Genomic DNA, 16865 nt, shown 5'->3' with positions numbered 1-16865 from the left:
ATGCTCGCCTTCAGGACTTCTCCAGAGCCCCTCCCATCCTCTGAAACTCCCTGCCCCAGTATGTCCGATCAGCCCCTACCCTGTACACCTTTAGGAGATCCCTGAAAACTCATTTATTCAGGGAAGCCTATCCCACACCCACATAACAACTGTCCCCGAGCCACCCCCATCAAATCATTCTCTGCAGCTATTACCTTTTGTACCACCACCCCCCTCCCTTTAGAATGTAAGCTCTACGAGCAGGGCCCTCCTGTACCTTTTGTATTGAACTGTACTGTAATTGTGTTGTCCCCCTTATACATTGTAAAGCGCTGCGTAAAATGTTGGCGCTATATAAATCTCATATAATAATAATTATATATATATATATATATACTGTCAATTCAGAGAACAATACTGCAACCATGACTCCTGTGCACATGCGTGGGAGTGACTTAATCTCAACCCAGGCATTCAAATGGCCAACAACAGCAGTGACAGCGCGCCACTAAAGGACTTTGTTTTTTTAGGTAAGTCTGTCATAATGTGCTAGTATGTGATGCATATAGCATAATATGACATTAACCTGCAGGGGCACCATTTTTTTTTTTTTGCAAGACTTTTACTGCTACTGCTTTAAAAAAATTTAAAAATTGCTATTATAGTTTCCCTTAAAGCCCCACTCCAGGATCATTTCTAATCAAATAAAAAATATATGCACACACTCTAAATTAACACCAATCTTAATCAGAATTGGTTTCCTTTAATTTTTTTGAAATGTTTATAAGATTCATTGCATAACATGTAAATACAACAAAAAGACATATAATTCTTTATATGACGCATTTTAAACATTCAGACATATATTGCTTTGAATACTTCATGTATATATTAAAAGGAAAATCAGTCTAAACTAAACTCATTGGGGACATTTAACCTCATAATACAATAAAGACGCATCAATAATTTTATGTCACAATGGACTATAACCTGTTAACCAACAAATGTGTACAGTGAGATGAGAAATAGAAAATTAAGGGTGAGAAAAGAGAACTAAAATTCTCCAGCAAGGATAAGTGCCTTGGGTGCAGATCAAAAAGAGAAAAAGGGCAAGTAATTAGAGGTAAAATAAAAAGTAGAATGGTAGAATGGAAGAATGGATAATAGGAATGGGCACCACATTTACTGTATTGAGATCCTTATCGCATTTTCAAATGAAAACTCACTCTGTCATGTTAAAATGTATACTAAACGTTTTCCAAAATCAGTTAAACTGATTTTATCATTTATATTGCTTGTTAAGTGAACCAAAAATATTTCTGTAAATCATTTAAAACTGACATTAATGCAATGATGATTAAGATAATGATGAAAAGCAGGATAAGCAGGTCTGATATGCCACCTGTTGCTGACGTGCCACCTAAAAATTAAATGAAGGAAAATATGTCAGTCAACATTTCAGAATTCTGGCCTGCACATCAACAATGTGATATTAATGCTAATTTTAGAAAATAGTCTAATACAGGGGTAGGCAACCTTTTGAGCACAGTGTGCCGAAATTTTTTTAGAAGAAATTTGTTGTATATGTTGTAATATGTTCACCGATTTATGTGGGACATTATTATATGTATGTACACATACAGTCAATATTGACCAGGCCAGAATTCAATTGACAATGGTTGATTTGTCCAAGTCAACTGAATTTTAACATATCAAGGGGACAGCTGAAGACTAGGGATGAGCTTCGTGTTCGAGTCGAACCCATGTTCGACTCGAACATCGTCTGTTCGCCCGTTCGCCGAATTGCGAACGATATGGGCCGTTCGCGCCAAATTCGTGTGGCGCGTCACGGCCCATAATTCACTGCGGCATCGCAGTGCATTGCTGGCTGATGATTGGCCAAGCATGCACTATGACCCGCATGCTTGGCCAATCACAGCGCCGTCTGAACAGAGAGCCGTAATTGGCCAAAGCCAAGGAGGCTTTGGCCAATTATGGCTCAGGGGATTTAGCACACGCCCCACACTATATAAGGCCGCCTGCACGGCGGCCCTGTGTAGTGTGCGTTCCGGCGTTCATAGATAAAGAGAGAGAGAGACAGACAGTGTCATTTGATTTGAGTTAGATAGATTAGGTAGAACAGTCAGTCAGTTAGCTGCACTTACAGTGTATTGTGTATATATATGCATCCCAGGTGTTGCATATATATATATATATATATATATATACACACTGTATTCAGTTTAGCTAGATCCGTTCCTGTTATCTTCTTACTGACAGGCAGGCTTGTCTTGTTACAGTATTTACAGCTACCTGAAGAAAATTGCTGGTGTTCTTTTGATCCTATTAGTACCACAGTCAGGCAGCTAGACTATTTACAGTTAGTGCAGTGTGTCCTGCTCACAGTGTTCAGCTAAAACTACAAGTTAGTGGGGTGCGTCCTGCTCACAGTGTTCAGCTAAACCTACAAGTTAGTGTGGTGCGTCCACCTCACAGTGTTCAGCTAAACCTACAAGTTAGTGCGGTGCGTCCTGCTCACAGTGTTCAGCTAAAACTACAAGTTAGTGCGGTGCGTCCACCTCACAGTGTTCAGCTAAACCTAGAAGTTAGTGCGGTGCGTCCTGCTCAGTGTTCAGCTAAAACTACAAGTTAGTGCTGTGCGTCCTCATCACAGTGTTCAGCTAAACCTAGAAGTTAGCGTAGTGAGACCTCTGCACAGTGTTCATCTAAAGCTACAAGTTAGTGCAGTGCGTCCTGCTCACAGTGTTCAGCTAGATCCGTTCCTGTTATCTTCTTACTGACAGGCAGGCTTGTCTTGTTACAGTATTTACAGCTACCTGAAGAAAATTGCTGGTGTTCTTTTGATTCTATTAGTACCACAGTCAGGCAGCTAGACTATTTACAGTTAGTGCAGTGCGTCCTGCTCACAGTGCTCAGCTAAAACTACAAGTTAGTGTGGTGCGTCCACCTCACAGTGTTCAGCTAAACCTACAAGTTAGTGCGGTGCGTCCTGCTCACAGTGTTCAGCTAGATCCGTTCCTGTTATCTTCTTACTGACAGGCAGGCTTGTCTTGTTACAGTATTTACAGCTACCTGAAGAAAATTGCTGGTGTTATTTTGATCCTATTAGTACCACAGTCTGGCAGCTAGACTATTTACAGTTAGTGCAGTAGGTCCTGCTCACAGTGTTCAGCTAAAACTACAAGTTAGTGGGGTACGTCCACCTCACAGTGTTCAGCTAAACCTAGAAGTTAGTGCGGTGCGTCCTGCTCACAGTGTTCAGCTAAAACTACAAGTTAGTGCTGTTTGTCCTGCTCACAGTGTTCAGCTAAACCTACAAATTATTGTAGTGAGACCTCTGCGCAGTGTTCATCTAAAGCTACAAGTTAGTGCAGTGCGTCCTGCTCACAGTGTTCAGCTAGATCCGTTCCTGTTATCTTCTTAATGACAGGCAGGCTTGTCTTGTTACAGTATTTACAGCTACCTGAAGAAATTTGCTGGTGTTCTTTTGATCCTATTAGTACCACAGTCAGGCAGCTAGACTATTTACAGTTAGTGCAGTGCATCCTGCTCACAGTGTTCAGCTAAAACTACAAGTTAGTGTGGTGCGTCCACCTCACAGTGTTCAGCTAAAACTACAAGTTAGTGCGGTGCGTCTACCTCACAGTGTTCAGCTAAACCTACAAGTTAGTGCGGTGCGTCCTGCTCACAGTGTTCAGCTAAAACTACAAGTTAGTGTGGTGCGTCCTCCTCACAGTGTCCAGCTAAACCTACAAGTTATTTTTTTGCGAGCTCTGCACAGTGTTCAGCTAAAGCTACCTGTAGAAGGTTGGTGGTGTTTTCCTGATCCTATCACTACTGCAGGCAGCTAAAAAAGCTACAAGTTAGTTTTTTGCGAGCTCTGCACAGTGTTCAGCTAAAGCTACCTGTAGAAGGTTGGTGGTGTTCTCATACTACAGGCAGGCAGTTGATTTTGCTAGCTGCAGTATCAGTACATATATATATATATATATATATATATATATATATATATATATATATATCCCAGCTTAGTGCAGCTACAGGCCATTAGTATGTCTGGAAGGCAAAGAAGGAGAGGCAGACAGTCACAAGCCAATAAGAGAGGGCAAGCAGGCTCTGTGTCTAGTGCTGGTCGTGGAGACGGTGCATCCTCATCAGCACGTGGCCGTGGGACACGCTTGGCCTTTTTTTCGGCAGCTAGCCGTGTTGAGCCGCAACATGCAGAAGACTTGGTCGAGTGGATGACCAAGCCGTCCTCATCCTCCTCATCCTCTCTCACCCATGCCCAGGGTACTTTGTCTGGTGTGACGGATCCAATCCCACACTCCACTGAGTGATTCCGTCAATAACACCGCTTCCTCCAGTATGACCATCAGACAGATATAATATTATAGCTGCATTAAATACAAGTCTAGTGGATAATAGCTTGTAGAATCTTGACTGCTTTATTGGGCAGAACACAGCCTTTTTATACACATTTAACACAAGGGGTTAGATAACGAGGTAGGGCTGACTCATGGACACTCCCCCCCTCCCCTCTAGCAAAAACTTAAAAGACAATAATATAATTAACATGTTAATTAACACAACACTTAAGGCAGACCTGGTGACCAGACAGTTCATCTCTGCAGGTTAATGTGATCAGCTCTTTCAAGAATCATGTATTGTTCAGAATAAACAACTGAGAATAGTCTTTGGGCAAGTTCTAAAAAAATAAAAGATTAATATAGAAATACCAAATAACAGGGTGAATGTGGACAGAAAAAGGTCCTTGCAGCCAGTGTCCGTGACAGTGCCCCCCCCTGTCCCATAGTCTGGCAGACCCAACTAGATCCACCACGGGTCAGCTTGGGGCTGTCCGGGAGAGTTTTATAGTTCCGTTTGCTGGGAAAGTCCATCAGCGTTCCCATTCTGCTTTCCTGGCCGATACTGTATGGTAAAATTGTAGGGCTGCAGTGCCAAGCTCCATCGTAACAAACGTCCATTATCCCCGGAGACCCGATTAAGCCAGATTAATGGATTGTGGTCGGTGAGCACCGTAAAAGATCGTCCGTAGAGATAAGGTTGGAATTTCTTGAGAGCCCATACCAGCACCAAACACTCCTTCTCCACGGCTGCATAACCGACTTCCCTGGGTAGCAGCTTCCGACTAATGTAGGCCACTGGGTGCTCACCGCCATCAGGTCCTACTTGGCTCAGTACTGCCCCCAGCCCAAATGTAGAGGCATCTGTGTGGACACAAAAACGTTTGGTTGGGTCAGGGGCAGCTAGAACAGGAGCTGAAGTTAGTGCATTCTTTAATAGTTGGAAGGCAGCTTCACACTCAGGGGACCACGGTACCTGTCGGGGAAGGTGCTTCTTAGTCAGGTCTGTCAGGGGCTTAGCGATGGAACTATATTGCGGGACAAATTTCCTATAGTACCCAGCTGTGCCGAGGAACGCCAGGACCTGGGTTTTAGTACGGGGGGTCGGCCACTTGGCAACTGCCTCAATCTTAGCAGGCTCAGGTCGTTGTTGTCCACTGCCTACTCGATGTCCAAAGTACTGTACCTCGGACATCCCTATGCTGCATTTCTCTGGCTTAAGGGTTAGTCCTGGAGCCTTGATGCGGTCTAGAATGACACCCAGGTGAACCAGATGGTCCTCCCAGGTATCACTGTAGATCGCAATGTCGTCCAGATATGCACAAGCATAGTCCTGGAGGCCATCGAGGAGTTGGTCTACCATCCTCTGGAAAGTCGCCGGTGCATTCTTCATCCCAAATGGCATTACTTTAGACTGGTATAAGCCAAATGGGGTAATGAACGCCGATTTCGGAATAGATTCCGCATCCAGAGGAATTTGCCAGTATCCTTTGCATAAGTCAAGGGTTGTCAGGAATTTTCCCCGAGCAATGCGATCTAACAGATCATCGACCCGGGGCATAAGGTAAGCATCAGTGGTGGTGCACTCATTTAATCTGCGGTAGTCTACACAGAAGCGAGTTGTGCCATCCCGCTTTGGTACAAGGACCACCGGGGAAGCCCAGGGGCTGCTGGATGGCTCAATGACTCCCAATTCAAGCATCTCCTTAATCTCATGACGCATCCCCTCTCTCACTGTGTCAGGTATCCGGTAAGCCGCCTGTCTTAGCGGCAGTTGTCCCGGGGTCTCCACACGGTGCAATGCCATAGTAGTGTACCCGGGGACTGTGGAGAACATTTCCCTTCTCTGACTAAGGACCTGTCTAGCTTGTTCTCTCTGCGTCGGCCCTAGCTGGTCGTCAAGCTTTATCATCTCTATCCCTGCAGTAATTCTATTTAGCTCCGGGAGCACCAGTAGGGGAAGATTCTCAGAATCTTCCACAGCTGGAGCACATATAGTGGCTACCTCTCCTGATCTTTCCCAGTATGCTTTCAACATGTTCACATGAAAGGTCCTTCAGACTCTTTCATCCGAACATTTAGCCACTAGGTAGGTTGTGTCACAGAGCTTTGCCACAACCCGGTAAGGTCCCTGCCAAGTGGCCTGTAATTTGTCCTGCTTGGTTGGTCTGAGGGCAAGAACCTTCTGCCCAACCTCCAGAGTGCGGTTCCGAGCAGTACGATCGTACCATCGTTTCTGCCGCCTTTGGGCAGCCCGAAGGTTCTCCTGGACAGTGTCCGTGAGCTCCTTCAGTCTGTCCCTAAACTCAAGAACGTATGCTACGATAGAGGACCCTTGGGGATCAATTCCCCCTTCCCAGTGGGCTCTGACTAGATCTAGGGGCCCCCTCACCCGCCTCCCATACAGTAACTCAAATGGGGAGAACCCAGTAGATTCCTGCGGCACCTCCCGATAAGCGAAGAGAAGGTGTGGCAGATATCTCTCCCAATCCCTGTGAGAGGTTGCAAATGTCCTAAGCAGCTGTTTCAGTGTTCCATTGAACCTCTCACACAGTCCGTTGGTCTGGGGGTGATAGGGAGAGCTCTGTAGGGGCTTTATCCCACACAGCCTCCATAACTGCTGAGTGAGCTCAGCAGTGAACTGGGTCCCCTGGTCAGAGATGATTTCCCGAGGGAAACCCACCCTGGCAAAGATCCGGAGCAAAGCATCAGCCACAGTTTCTGCATGGATATTTGCCAGGGGAATGGCCTCCGGGTACCGGGTGGCATAATCCACCACAGTAAGGATATATCTCTTCCCAGAAGGACTAGGTCTGGGCAATGGTCCAACCAGGTCTACGGCAACACGGCTAAAGGGTTCATCAATGATCGGTAAAGGGTGTAGGGGAGCTTTCAGCGGGCCCCCATGCTTACCCACCCGCTGGCATGTGTCACAGGTCCGGCAATACTGTCGGACATCCCCTGTAATCCCTGGCCAAAAAAACGACTGAGTCAGACGGTGGAGGGTCCGGGACATCCCCAGGTGTCCGGCTAAGGGTATGTCATGCCCAATGCGCAGCAGGTCATGACGATATTTCTGCGGCACAACCAGCTGCCGCTTGGGTGGATGGGAGGCTGTCTTTCCCTCAGTAACCCGATAGAGTAATCCCTGGACCCACTCTATTCGCTCCCTCTCCAACCCCCCAGGGTCCAATCCTGCTCTTTCCCTATAGCTAGCTAAGGAAGGGTCGCTAAGAGTTGCCTGAGCAAATTCTTGGGGAGAAGCCCAAGTCGGGGTAGGGATAGTTGGGGTAGTACAGTCTAGGTCAGGGGTGACAGGTCTTACCTGGGTCCCGAGGGAGCGCACCTCCATCCGGGCTTGCTGGTGGGTGGTAACAGGATAGGCTTCCGGGGATACATCCAGGGAGAAGGCTGAATTTAAACGTCCCAAATCGTTGCCCAACAAAACCTCTGCAGGTAAGTTCTGCATTATTCCCACTTCCACTTCTTTGGCCCCCGAACCCCAATCAAGGTGAACCCTGGAAGTGGGGACCCGCATAACATTTCCCCCGGCCACCCGCACAGCCACAGACCGTCCCGTCTGCTCTGCCGGGTTTATCATTCGGGACTGTATCAGGGTAATAGTAGCTCCCGTGTCCCGCAGTCCCTGGGCAGCCTGACCATTAATCCACATGGCTTGTCGATGGTGCAAACGATTATCTGTAGTGGCAGCTTGAACGGGGGTCTGCCTCATGTAGAATTCCAATATTCTCCTCGCTTGGGTAAGTCACATCATCTCTCTCCAGACAGTGTGCAGCAGCCCGGGCAGGTCCAAGGGGCCTGTTGTTCCGCGCGTCCTGGGAAACATTCTGCGGACAATACCTCCTAACATACCCTGCTTGGTTGCATCTGTAGCAGAGGTCCCCTTTTCCTCGTGAAGATGGTAGCTGAGTGGGGCCGGGGATTGACGGCTGGTGTGGAGGGGCAAAGCTCCGTGGAATGTTGGGGACAGGCCGAGCTGGGGTCTTAGGCTCTGGTTGTACAGTCCGCCTTGAATCCACGTATTGGTCAGCTAGGGTGGCAGCTTCATTTACTCTGACTGACCGCCGATCCTTTACCCAGTCTCTAACCTCATGTGGGGTATGATCGTAGAATTGTTCCAGGAGGATTAGCTGGAGCGCATCTGCCATGGTAACAGCTTGGCGCCCGGTCATCCAACTCTCCGCTGCTCGGGTCATTTGATGAGCCCATTCTGTGTAAGGCTCTCTCTCCTTTCGGCGGAGGTTGCGAAACCTCAAACGGTGTGCCTCTGGAGTAATGCTGAAGCGAGCCAATAGTCTTTCTTTTACCCGGTCATAGTCCTGGCTGATCTCGTCAGGGACATTATTGTACGCCTCTGCAGCCCTTCCTGTGAGACGGCTGACCAGGAGCGTGACCCAATCTGCTTTATTGACACCTTGGAGACCGCATTGACGCTCAAACATTTGCAGGTAAACATCCATCTCATCTTCACCATCTTGAAACATGCGGAAGGCAGCATAGGGTAGCTTTTTGCGGGCCGCTGGAGCTTCCCGGTTGAACATAACTGACGCTCCTTGGTCCCGCTGGAGTTCAGCCATTCGCAGCTGGGACACCTCTCGTAACACTTGACTGATAACCTCCTGCGGGGGGTGAGTACCATACAAGGCCAGTCGCCACTGGACGTCACGCTGGAACTCTGTCGCCTCTGAGGTGTCTGCTGGTGGGTTGCTGGCCTGGTCAATCTCCATTAGTTCGGTGATGAGAGTCGCTTTGGATTTGTTGCTGGAGACTTTTCCACGGGCTTCCAAGAGATCCTTCAAGGTGCTGCGCTTGAGTCTGGCGTAGTGATGTTCCATCTGCTGTTAGGAGCAGGGGGTCCCGGTGGTGATTTGGGTGTGCCTAGGCAAGAGGAAGCATCCCAGAGCTTGCCACCAATTGTGACGGATCCAATCCCACACTCCACTGAGTGCTTCCGTCAATAACACCGCTTCCTCCAGTATGACCATCAGACAGATATAATATTATAGCTGCATTAAATACAAGTCTAGTCGATAATAGCTTGTAGAATCTTGACTGCTTTATTGGGCAGAACACAGCATTTTTATACACATTTAACACAAGGGGTTAGATAACGAGGTAGGGCTGACTCATGGACACTCCCCCCCTCCCCTCTAGCAAAAACTTAAAAGACAATAATATAATTAACATGTTAATTAACACAACACATAAGGCAGACCTGGTGACCAGACAGTTCGTCTCTGCAGGTTAATGTGATCAGCTCTTTCAAGAATCATGTATTGTTCAGAATAAACAACTGAGAATAGTCTTTGGGCAAGTTAAAAAAAAATAAAAGATTAATATAGAAATACCAAATAACAGGGTGAATGTGGACAGAAAAAGGTCCTTGCAGCCAGTGTCCGCGACAACTGGCAAAGCAGCGGCCTCTTCCCTTGGCTCAATGTCATCAGTGACTCCTTCCCTAGCCCCACCATGTCCTCCTGAGGAGTCCCTCGAACTGTTTGACCACAGTGTTGGGTACATGCTCCAGGAGGATGCCCAGCGTTTGGAAGGCTCTGATGATGATACTGAGCTCGATGAAGGCAGTAACGTGAGCACGGACAGAGGGGGTGCCCAAGAAGGACAGCAATCTGGCAGTCATGCTCCCCCTGCTGCAGCATACTGCCAGGTTTGCTCCAGTGATGAGGAGGGAGGGGATGATGAGGTCACTGACTCAACGTGGGTGCCTGATAGGAGAGAGGAGGAGAAGGAGGCGGCACATCACCAACGAGGCAGGATGCCCTCCAGGGGCCAGCCTAAGGGCAGCACCTTGACTGCATCACACCCCAAAGCTCCACATGTGCAGGGCGCTACAGTCTCTGCACGTTATTCAAAAAGTTCTTTGGTGTGGGCCTTTTTTGAGACGAGTGCTATTTGCAACATATGTCTCAAGCGTATCTCACGTGGCCAAAACATCTCCTGCTTGGGTACCACATGCTTGACCAGACATATGTTGACCTGCCATGCAGTTCGTTGACAAGCGTATCTAAAAGACCCACACCAAAGAACAAAGAGGACCTCTCCTTGCTCCTCATCAGCTGAGATCTCCAACCCCACTATACCTTCAGTCCTCTCTGAGACCTGCACTGAGAGGAATGAAGGTGTAGAATTAGGTGTGTCACAGCCAAGTACTTGTGGGCAATCTGCTTTTGGTACACCGACGTCAGATTGTACCAGGCAAATTTCCCTGCCCCAGCTGCTGCACCGCCAAAAGAAGTTTGCTCCCAGCCATCCACATGCCCAGCGGTTGAATGCTAGCTTGGCAAAATTGCTAGCACTTCAACTGCTGCCTTTTCAGTTGGTAGATTCTGCCCCCTTCCGTGAGTTTGTGGAATGTGCGGTTCCTCAGTGGCAGGTACCCAAACGCCACTTTTTCTCACGGAAGGCGATTCCGGCTCTCTACAGGCATGTGGAAGGCAATGTCCATGCCTCGCTGGACAGGGCGGTCAGTGGTAAGGTGCATATTACCGCTGACTCATGGTCCAGCAGACATGGACAGGGACGTTACCTAAGTTTCACGGCACATTGGGTGACTTTGCTGGCAGCTGGGAAGGATGCAGGACAAGGTGCAGTAGTGTTGGAGGTTGTTCCACCACCACGCCTCCAAAATGCTAATGATTGTGACACACCTCTCTCCTCCACCCCCTCCTCTTCTTCTTCCTCCATGACCTCTTCCTGTGCTTTGTCCTCGGAACCAGCGGTGCTCCGTAGCTGTTCAAGGGGCTATGCAAGTACGCAGGCCAAAAGATGCCATGCGGTGCTTGAGCTGGTGTGCTTGGGAGACAGGAGCCACACTGGGGCAGAGGTTCTGTCAGCTCTGCAGGGGCAGGTTCAGAGGTGGTTGACGCCACGCCAACTTAAGGCAGGAATGGTGGTTTCTGACAATGGCACCAACCTCCTCTCTGCCCTCCGACAGGGACAAATGACCCATGTGCCCTGTTTGGCTCATGTCCTTAACTTGGTGGTTCAGCGGTTCTTGGGCAGGTACCCGGGCTTACAGGATGTCCTGAGGCAGGCCAGGAAAGTCTGTGTGCATTTCCGCCGGTCATATAATGCCAGTGCTCGGCTGATGGACCTCCAAAAGGAGTTTAACCTGCCCAAGAACTGCCTAATCTGTGACATGCCCACCAGGTGGAACTCAACGTTGGCCATGCTGCAGCGGCTGCACACGCAGCAGAGGGCCATCAATGAGTACCTGTGCGACTATGGCACCAGGACAGGGTCAGGGGAGCTTGTTTTTTTTTCCCCACGCCAGTGGGCCATGATCAGGGATGCATGCACTGTCCTGTCACCATTTGAGGAGGCCACAAGGATGGTGAGCAGTGACAGTGCATGCATCAGTGACACTGTCCCCCACACGCTGCATGGAATAATGGACAGGGCACTTGAGGCAGAACAGAGCAGGAAGAGAAGGACTTCCTTAGCTCCCAAGGCCCCCTTTATCCAGACAGTGTTCCTGTGTGCCCACCGATCACACAGGAAGAGGAGGAGGAGGAGGAAGATTGTGTCAGTATGGAGGTGGAGCCTGGCACTCAGCATCAGCAGCAGTCTTTAAGGGATCAGTCCCAAGAAACACATGGACTTGTACGTGGCTGGGAGGAGGTGGCTGCGGACCATGTCGTCCTTAGTGACCCAGAGGACTCCGGACCGAATGCCTCAGCAAACCTACGCTGCATGGCCTCCCTGATCCTGCAAAGCCTGTGTAAGGATCCTCGTATTCGTGGTATCAAGGAGAAGGGCCAATACTGGCTGGCAACCCTCCTTGATCCACGTTACAAGGGTAAGGTTGCGGACCTTATCTTGCCATCGCAGAGGGAGCAGAGGATGAAACATCTTCGGGAGGCCTTGCAGAAAGGTCTGTGCAACGCGTTCCCAGAGACTGGAAGGTTACAAACTCCTGTTTCTGGACAACGTTTTGCTGAGGCTTCGGTCAGTCAAAGAAGGAGCGGTGGAGAAGGTGGCCGTCTGACCGATGCGTTCAGACAATTTTTTGGTCCGCAGCCCCAAGGTATGATCGGTTCCAGCAACCATCGCCAGCGTCTGTTTTACATGGTGCAGGAATACCTAGGGGCAAGATCTGACTTGGACACCTTTCCCACCGAAAATCCTCTGGGTTACTGGGTCTTGAGGATGGATCACTGGCCAGAGCTTGCACAGTATGCAATTGAGCTACTGGCCTGTCCTGCATCCAGCATTCTTTCGGAACGCACATTCAGTGCTGCTGGAGGCTTTGTAACCGATCACAGGGTGCGTCTGTCCACCGACTCGGTCGATCGACTGACCTTCATAAAAATGAATCAGTCTTGGATCACCACCAGCTACCAAGCACCTGATGCTGATGTAACCGAATAATTTTTTTTGAAATCTCAGATCCCTTCAAAGACTGCCTATGCTGATGCTGAGTGACTATCCCTGAGTAATATTCCTCTTCCTCCTCAATCATCACGCTGATAGCTTGTAAGAACATTTTTGGTTCTTGGCACCACCACCAGTGCCTAAGGCCCAATTTTTCAGCCCCTGTTTAACAGGGGCGTATAATTACAATTTTTGATGCAATACTTTGCAGCAGGGCTCATTTCTGCGTTCCAACTAGAGTATCTGTGAGAGGTTGCAGTGTTGTGGCACCTGCACCAGTGCCTAAGGCCCAATTTTTCAGCCCCTGTTTAACAGGGGCCTGTAATTACAATTTTTGATGCAATACTTTGCAGCAGGGCTCATTTCTGCGTTCCAACTAGAGTATCTGTGAGGGGTTGCAGTGTTGTGGCACCAGCACCAGTGCCTAAGGCCTAATTTTTCAGCCCCTGTTCAACAGGGGCATGTAATTACAATTCTTGATCTAATATTTCACAGCAGGGCCCATTTCTGCACCCACCAAGAGCGAGTGAGGACTTACAGTGTTGTGGCACCACCACCACCAAAGGCCCAATTTTTCTGCCCTTGTTCAACAGGGGCATGTAATTACAATTCTTGATCTAATATTTCACAGCAGGGCCCTGTGAGGGCTTACAGTGTTGTGGCCACAACAACACCTAAGGCCCAAATTTCTGCTGAGTATATAGGGCAGGCCCCTACTTTCAAACATCTAACTTACAAACGACTCCTACTTGCAAACGGAAGGAGACAACAGGAAGTGAGATGAAATCTACCCCTAGGAAGGGAAATTCTCTCCTGTAAGTGTTAATATGGGAAAAACATTCCTCCTTTCCACTGATGCTTTCCAATCCTTGTTCCACAAAAAACCCCAAATTTTCAAAAAACATTTGTCATTGGGACAAAAAGTGAGGTGAAATCTTCTGAAGGGGAGGAAAGACAGCAAAACAAATGTCACAGGGGTGATAACCCTTCCCTATGTTTTCCAAAAAGCTTAAAAAAGATTTTTTGGCTGGAGCTACACACGTTAAAAATGTACCCGTTAAAAATTACAAACAGATTCTACTTAACAACAAACCTACAGTCCCTGTCTTGTTTGCACCGCCTGTATACTGCTGTTCAGAGTATATAGGGCCTGGTGGCCCCACACCTTTCCTTATTTTAATTTGGGTGCGGGGTTCCCCTTAATATCCATACAAGACCCAAAGGGCCTGGTAATGGTCTGGTCTGAGATTTTTTCCTTTAAAAATGACATTTTGTGCAGGGACTGTTCTAAACACGGGAAACACGCGCCACTTTACAGGCATACTATAGACACACCCCAGGTACGATATTTAAAGGAATATTTCACTTTTTTTTTTTTTACTTTAAGCATCATTAAAATCACTGCTCCCGAAAAAACGGCCGTTTTTAAAAGTTTTTTTTGCATCGATACAAGTCCCCTGGGGTAGAACCCGGGTCCCCAAACCCTTTTTAGGACAATACCATGCAAATTAGCCTTTAAAATTAGCACTTTTGATTTTGAACGTTCGAGTCCCATAGACGTCAATGGGGTTCTAACGTTCGTGCGAATTTTCGGTCCGTTCGCAGGTTCTGGTGCAAACCGAACCGGGGGGTGTTCGGCTCATCCCTACTGAAGACTCTTTGATGTGTTGATCTTAGGCAAGTCTACCTAGGTGTGTGAGGTGAGGTATGGTCTGGAAACCTAATTGAACATTTCAAAGGGTACATTGTTTAAAGGACCATAGAAGAAGTATTTATTGATGGTAATTAGACTTGAGGGGGTAACAATAAGATCAAAGAGTATTTTGGGTTGACCTAGCAGAAACTCCCTCCTAGTGGACTAGTATTTCATAGAGGACATTCAAGCTGGTTTTTAGTTTTAAGTTAGGCTTGTCTGTGTATGAACAGGAAAACCTAGAAAGAAATGGGACTCTGAATGATATACTCTGTCGGATTTTTTGTCATCTGTGGACTTTGGACTTTGTTCTGTGTTGGAAGTCAATAAAGTGCATCTCTCTGGAAGAATTGGGTTGCTGCGGAAGAGTACTTACTAATTGATTATCATACCCACTCTACATCATATCACCCAGTATATATTAAATCACTACAAAATTGAGAGTGCCAGTTATATTAAAAAAAGTAAACATCACACTCTCAATCACAACAATTATTTTTACACAATAAACGCTGTAAATTAATTGAATAATAGTAAGAAATGAACACTGAGCTTTCAAAGATGGTAAATGGTAACTTACCATTGTTCCAGAACACATGTGCTGCGACGTAAGTACAGTAAGTTAAAGGAATGTCAGCCGAGGACTTCTATGAAATATACATGTGGAAGTAAAGTGTGAGGTGATTGTGGTCACCCTAATAAAGTTTGCTCAGATCAGACCCAATACCTGCAACTTCAGACCATAAATCAACCCCAATTGCTACCTACACCTTCACCGCTCAGATCAGTCCAATGCCTGCACTTTCATACCTCAGATCAACCCAGATTCCTGCACCTTCACCCCTCAGATCAACCCAATGCCTGCACTTTCGTACCTCAAATCAGCCCAGATTCCTGCACCTTCACACCTCAGATCACCTTAATTCCTGCAAATTCACACCTCAGATAACCCAATTCCTGCACTTTCACACTACGTATCAGCCCAATTCCAATTTTGCAGGCCTCAGATCAGTCTCAATTCCTTCTCCTTCAGGCCTCAGATCAGCCCCAATTCCTGAATCCCCAGACCTCAGATCACAATTCCTGTGTCTTCCCACCTTAGATCAGCCCAAATTTCTGCACTTCCAGGCCTCAGATCAGCCTCAATTCTTGCACATTCACAGCTCAGGTAATTTCAATTCCTGCACCTAAACCTGTCAGATCACCCCAATGTTGGTACTTCCACACCCCAGATCACTTTTATACCTGCACTTTCACAAACCAGATCAGCCCCAATTCCTGTTCCTTCAGGCCTCAGATCTGCCTAAATTCCTAAACCCCCAGACTTCAGATCACAACATTTCCTGCACCTTCACACCTCAGGTCACCCCAATTATTGCGCCTTCACACCACAAATCAGCCCCAATTCCTGAACCTTCACACCTCAGTTCACCCCAATTCCTGCACCTTCACACCTCAGATCATCCAAATTCCTGCACATCCAGGCCTCCAATCACCCCCAATTCCTGCCCCTTCACACCTCAGATCACCTTAATTTCTGCACCTTCACACTACAGATCACCCTGGATCCTGCACCTTCACACTTCTGCTCACCCTGATTCCTGCACTTTCACACCTCAGATCAGCCCCAATTCCTGCACCTTCAAACCTCAGATCAGCCTAAATGCATGCACCTTCATACCTCAGATCAGCCCAAATTCCTGCACCTTCAAACCTCAGATCAGTCCCAGTTCCTGCACCTTCACACTTCAGATCAGCCCAATTCATGCTCCATCTGGCATAAATCGACCAGACTGGCATAAATGGACCAAGCTGTTTTCACATAGATACTCCAGAAATGAACCCTAGCCAATGCTCCAGCAAAGACAGTGCTGCCTGCACCATGCAGTAAAAATTGAGAACAATGGAGTCCCAAATCCTGCATTTCTAAATTCCTTTCTCTAAGTTGGTAGTTACCAATAGCTGTTCTGAAGTTGTAGTTCCAATCGGAAGTTCTAAAGTAGTAGATACCAAACCTTGTTATATAGTAGTAGTTCCTTTTACTGGGAACTACTACTTTAGAACAGGGTTTGGTAACTAGTACTTTATAACAAGGTTTGTAATTACCACTTTATAACTTTTAAAGGGAGCTACTACTTTAGAACAGGGTTGTGGTAACTACTACTTTAGAACTTCTGTTTGTTCTAAAGTACTAGTTACCAAACTCTTTTCTAAAGTAGTAGCTCCCAAATCCTGTTCTAAGGCTACATTTGCACAGATATTTAGCAATGGTGTGCATGGCAGCGGCAAGACTCTGCTGATTCTTGCTGCTGTTTTTGACACCAGTAAGCAGGCCTCACTTTAGCCCCAGTAGCTCCAATTCCTGCACCTTCAGACTCCACATTAGCTCCAATTCC

At 47.4% G+C, this 16865-nt stretch overlaps 1 protein-coding gene across 4 annotated transcripts in view; it reads right to left on the bottom strand.

Moving 5' to 3' along the window:
• Positions 1 to 704: 704 nt before the first annotated feature.
• LOC141144605 (epidermal growth factor receptor-like) overlaps positions 705 to 16865 on the bottom strand; it is a 285658-nt gene continuing 269497 nt past the window's right edge. For all 4 annotated transcript variants that reach the window (XM_073630457.1, XM_073630456.1, XM_073630458.1 and 1 more), the window contains one exon: positions 705 to 1399. The gene's annotated coding sequence lies outside the window, so the exon portion shown is untranslated. The remainder of the gene's footprint in view (positions 1400 to 16865) is intronic.

This window comes from Aquarana catesbeiana, linkage group LG05 (assembly GCF_042186555.1).
Source record: "Aquarana catesbeiana isolate 2022-GZ linkage group LG05, ASM4218655v1, whole genome shotgun sequence".
Classification (NCBI taxonomy): Eukaryota; Metazoa; Chordata; class Amphibia; order Anura; family Ranidae; genus Aquarana; species Aquarana catesbeiana.
This window is presented reverse-complemented; position numbering and strand designations above follow the sequence as displayed.